Consider the following 6,000-nt stretch of genomic DNA (forward strand, 5'->3'; position numbering starts at 1 on the left):
CTTTGTAATTTAATATAATCAAAATTATCCATAAAGCTATCTATCTGTTGTCCAGTTCTAAACTCTTCCCTTATCCATCACTCTTAACAAGTAAACTTTTCCATGCTCTCCTAATTTGCTTATGGTATCCCCCTTTATGTTTAAATCGTGTACCCATTTTGACCTTATCTTGATATGAGGTGTGAGATGTTGGTCTATACCTAGTTTCTGGCAAAATACTTTCCAATTTTCTCAGCAGTTTTTGTCAAATAGTGAGTTCGGGTCCCAAAAGCTTGGATCTATGGGTTTATCAAACACTAGATTACTATGATCATCTGCTACTGAGTATTGCATACCTAATCTATTCCATTGATCTACCACTCTTTTTTTTAGCCAGTACTAGATTGTTTTCATGATTATTGCTTTGTTTGAGACCTGGTACAGTTAGGTCGCCTTCCTTCACATTTCTTTTTCACTGATTTCCTTGATATTCTTGACTTTTTGTTCTTCCAAATGAATTTTGTTACTATTTTTTCTGGTTCTATAAAATAATATTTTGGTAATTTGATTGGTATGGCACTGAATAAGTAGATTAATTTGGGTAAAATTGTCATTTTTATAATATAAAGCTCAGCTTACTCATGAATAATTAATATTTCTCCAATTGTTTAGATCTGTCCTTGTGTGTAAAGTATTTTGTAATTATGGTCATATAGTTCCTGGGTTTGTTTTGACAGGTAGACTCTCAAGTATTTTATATTGTCAACAGTTATTTTTAATGGAATTTATCTTTCCATCTCTTGCTGATGGACTTCATTGGTAATATATTAAAATGCTGATGATTTATGTGGGCTTATTTTATACCCTGAAACTTTGCTAAAGTTGTTAATTATTTCAACTAGTTTTTTAGTTGCTTCTCTAAGATTCTTCAAGTATACCATCATATCATATGTGAAGACAGATAGCTTTGCTTCCTCACTGCCTAGTCTAATTCCTTCAATTTCTTTTTCTTCTTTAATTGTTATAGCTAGCATTTCTAGCTGAATAATAGTGGTGACAACGGACATCCTTTCTTCACCCCTAATTGTACCGGCCGCGCCGACCTTGTGCCAGCCGCGCCGAACACTCTCCTCCTATAAGGAGCAGGCTGCCAGAGTCATACTCACCAGTCTTCGGAGCCTACCCGGATACACACACAGAGACGGACCCATCGGGAGGCTGCCAACACCAGAGCTTTATTCAGAGGCCATCACAGCAAGGCCAAGCAGGAAGGCCATAGCAACAGAGCAGGAGCAAAGAGAGAGCGCTCCCGACCACGACCGTTCCTCAGAACCTACTTAGCCCCTCCTCCTCAGCCCGCCTACTAGTCAATGATTGTAGGGTCAGATACCGGAAGGGGCTGTCTGAGTTTAGCGCACCAAGGGAGAGGGAGTGACGCAGGAGGCTAGGACCGGATACAGGAAGGAGGCGTCTGGGATTAGTGCACAGAGTACGTGACCTAGGAAGTCAGACTCAGATACCGGGAGGAGGCGTCTGGGGTCAGTGCTACACAAAGGGACCCAGGAAGTCAGGAAGGTCACAGGAAGGAGGCATCTGGGGTTGACATTGCATATAGGGAGGGGACTAAGCAAAGGGAGCTCATCCTCTGCCGTCCCACTCCCACGTGGCACTGCCCCTTGCCTCAGGAGCACAAGCTCCAGCTACTTCCTTGCACCCAGCTTATCTCACATAGCACTGCCCACTGCCTCAGGGCTTCTCCGTACCCAGCCCATCCCAGTTCACCACAACTCCGCCTACCACAGCCCCTGCCTCGACTTCCAAATACCCGGATTCTACCCCAATCTTGCCACAACGTCCACCTGGCAGCTGCCAACATCAGACAGTCCCCCACACCTAATCTTTTTGGGAAGGCTTCAGCTTATCCCCATTGCAGATAATGCTTATTGATAGTTTTAGACAGATACTACTTATCAATTTAGGGAAAGCTCCATTTATTTCTATGCTTTCTAGTTTCTGCTGTTTGTCGTTTGTTCTCAAAAAGGATCATGACATCAGGGAGGTGGTGCAATGACATGCAAGTGAATTGGATTTAAGTGAGGGAGGACTGTGCAAAGTCACCAGCTTCACTTTCTCCTCCAGAGCCATCTGGGTCCAGTGGTCAGCTATGGATCAGGACAACTAGAGATGGCCCAGCATGCAGTGGGAGACCTTGGCCTTTTCAAGCTAAGGTCTTTAACAGGTCTCAGTTTGACTGAGGCAGTGCTCATTCAGTGATTAAGATTCTGTCAATCTTACTCTTATAAATGAATATGAGCTCAAAACTCATGATATGGGGTTGGGTTCTGTTTTAATTAATTGTTTGATCATTAAAATAACTAGCAGAAAACTGTCACTATTACTTTTAGGTCTTTGTTTCAATTGGTTTTAATTTTCAATAATCAAATATATCTGATTGTCCACAGATTTATCCATATGTACTGTAATTGGAGTCCATCCGGGCACTCTAAATTATTTTAAGGAATTTTTTTTTCTTTTTGGTGTTCTAGGAAATTAATATTTCAAAGTACCAGATCTCTTCTCATGCTGTGGTTAATGTTCTTATTGCCCTCTGTATCATAGCACTTTTTCAAATGTCTATCATTTTTGCCAAGGTATTATCCTGCTGAACACTGTTGTGACCTTACTAGTGCTTTGGAAGTCCCCTCCTTGTGGCCCATCCTCCTAAACATATGACAGTCAAAAGGAACTACCTGCTCATTTTGTGTATCCATTTCTTCTTTCAAAATTGGTTGAGGAAGGTATTTATCTTCTTTGTACAAGAACCCTGTCTTGATAACTCTGAAATCCTTATCTGCTTCTTTATCTTTGAAATGTTTATTTCAGCTTTCAGCTCCCAAGTGTAAGGAGTTAGGAGTCTCAGAAAAGATCCTTTCCCCTTCTATATGAGGTAAAGAATGGCCTCTTTTAAAAAAATAGATTTGGGAGGGGAAGACCCTCAGAGTCTCTGGCTAAAACAGAAACAATTGTTTTTACATTTTAATTTTTAATGCTTTCTAGTGTTTTAAATAGGAATGAGTACTGTATTTTGTCAAAAGCTTTGCATTTATTGAGATAATCATATGATTTCTTTTGGTTTTCTTTTTGATATCGTCAAATATGCTGATAGTTTTCCTAATATTGAACCAGCCTTGCATTCCTGGTATAGATCTCACCTTTTCATAATGTATGATCTTTGTGATATATTGCTGTAATCTCTTTGAAAGTATTTTATTCAAAATTTTTGCATCAATATTCATTTGAGAAACTCTGCTTTAGGTATCAACATCGTATTTGTGTCATAAAAGGAATTTGGTAGAACTCCTTCTTTGCCTCTTTCCCCAAATAGTTTATATAGTATTGGAATTAATTGTTCTTTAATTGGTAGAATTCACTTGTGAATCCATCTGATCCTGGTGGTTTTTTCATAGGGATCTCATTGATGGCTTGTTTAATTTCATTTTCTAAGATAGAATTATTTAAGTATTCTATTTCCTCTTCTGTTAATCTGAGAGATTTATATTTTTGTAAATATTCATCCATTTTGCCTAGATTGTTAGATTTATCGGCTTATAATTGGGCTAAATAACTCCTAATAATTGCTTTAATTTTCTCTTTATTGGTAGTTAACTCACTTTTCATTTTTGCTATTGGTAAGTTTAGTTTTCGTCTTTCTTTTTTTTTAATTAGATTAACCAATGGTTTACCTATTTTTTTTTCTTAAAATCAGCTCATAGTTTTATTTATTAGTTCAATGTTTTTCTTACTTTCAGTTTTATTAATCCCTCTTTTGATTTTCAGAATTTCTAATTTGTTGTTTAATTTGGGATTTAAAATTTTTCTTTTCCTAGTCTTGTTTAGATCATGCTCAATTCCTTGATTTGTTTTTTCTCTATTTTACTGATACAAGCATTTAGAGATATAAATTTTCACCTAAATAATGCTTTGGCTGCATTCCATAAATTTTCATATGTTGTCTCATTGTTGTCATTATCTTTAATGAAATTATTTATAATTTCTGTTACTTGTTCTTCGACCCACTCATTCTTTAAGATTAGATTACTTAGAATCCAATTAATTTATAATCCATGTTTCCACTGCCCTTTATTGAATGTAATTTTTATTGCATTATGATCTGAAAAGGATACATTTAATATTTTTGCTTTTGTGCTTTTGATTGTAAGGTTTTTACGCCCTATTACATGGTCAATTTTTGTGTATGTGCCATGTACCACTGAGAAAAAAGTATATTCCTTTCTATTCCTATTCAGTTTTCTTCAGAGGTCTATCATATCTAACTTTTCTAAAAATTTTATTCATCTCTTTAACTTCTTTCTTGATTATTTTTTGGTTTTATTTATCTAGTTCTGGGAGGGGGGGGAAGTTGAGGTCCCTCACTAGTATGGCATTACTGTCTATTTCCTCTTGTAACTCATTTAACTTCTCCTTTAGAAATTTGGATGCTATACCATTTAGTGCATACATGTTTAGTATTGATATTACTTCATTGTCTATAATATCTTTTAGTAAGATGTAGTTTTCTTTATCTCTTTTAATTAGATCTATTTTTTGCTTTTGCTTTGTCTGAGATTATGATTGCTATCCCTTCTTTTTTTTTTTAACTTCAGCTGAAGTTTAATAGATTCTGCTCCAGTCCCTTACCTTTACTCTGTGTGTATGTCTCTCTGCTTCAAATATGTTTCTTGCAAACAACATATTGTATGATTCTAGTTTTTAATCCACTCTGCTATCTGCTTCTGTTTTATGGATGAGTTCATTACATTAACATTCACAGTTATGATTACTATGATTATTTTTATATAAAATATCAATAATATTATTTCTTCTAATTATTAAGTAAACTATATTTAAGTTCTAAAAGTACCATTGCTTCCCTCCATCGTACTCTCCTGCCTTTTTACACTTCTCTCTCTCCCTCTCCTTTTACTCTGTCCCTCCTAAAAAGACTTCTCCTCTATGGTGAATTTTTGTTCCTCTTTTGCCATTTGGCTAGTTCTGTTTTTTTTTTTTTTTAGGTGTTATTTTCTATAGTATTTTTGTGCCTCTTTAACCAAGTTTTTGACTCTCTTTTCATAATTTTTTTACATTACTCTCATTCCATCATCATCAATTTTACCTCTATCTCTTTTATTTGATTGTTAAAATCCTTTTTGAGCTCTTCCAGGAATTCCTTTTTTTTTTGGAGGGGGGGAGGGCTCAGACCAATTCACATTGTTCTTTGAGGCTTTGCATGTAGCTGTTTTGACATCGCTGTCTTCTTCTGAGTTTGTGGTTTGATCTCCCCCGTCACATTGTAACTTTCTATGGTCAAGTTATTTATTTTGGTTGTTTGCTCACTTTCCCAGACCATTTCTTTACATTTAACTTTATGTTAAAGTTGGGTTCTGCTGCCAGGGTGGAGGAGCACATTGTCCCAAACGTCAGGGTTTTTGTGCTGCTATTTTCAGAGCTAGTTCTGGGGATCTGCAAATTTTCAGTTCTTCCAAGGTATTTGATCTATGGAGAGTTGTGGTCACTATTCTTTTGGCCTGTGCTCTGGTCTGTGAGTGACAACAAGCACTCTTTTCAGCCCTGGAACTGTGACCAGGGTCCCTACTTTTGCCAGTGCCTCTCCTTGCCCCGGGACTGTGACCCAGAACCGTGTATGATCAATGCATCAGAGTTCTGCTCCCAGGGGCCAGCAAAGGGCCCCCTTTAATCTCCTTCTGAGAAGTTGTCTGACCTCCTTAGCATTTGTGGACTGAGAGCTCCTGAAGCCAGAGGTTGATGTACATTCCCCCTCAAGGCCTCCTACTGGTTTGCTGGGGTGACCTGCACTGACATCTCACCCCAGTGAGACAGACCTTTCTTGCCAACCTTCTAAGTTGTCTTTGGCTAGAAAATTATTTTACCCTGTCCTTCTGTTGGTTCTGCTGCTCCAGAATTTGTTTTGAGTTATTATTTTAACATTGTTTGGAGGGGAAT

The sequence above is a fragment of the Vombatus ursinus genome, unplaced genomic scaffold, assembly GCF_900497805.2.
Source record: "Vombatus ursinus unplaced genomic scaffold, bare-nosed wombat genome assembly UNPS02014770.1, whole genome shotgun sequence".
In the NCBI taxonomy this organism is placed as follows: domain Eukaryota; kingdom Metazoa; phylum Chordata; class Mammalia; order Diprotodontia; family Vombatidae; genus Vombatus; species Vombatus ursinus.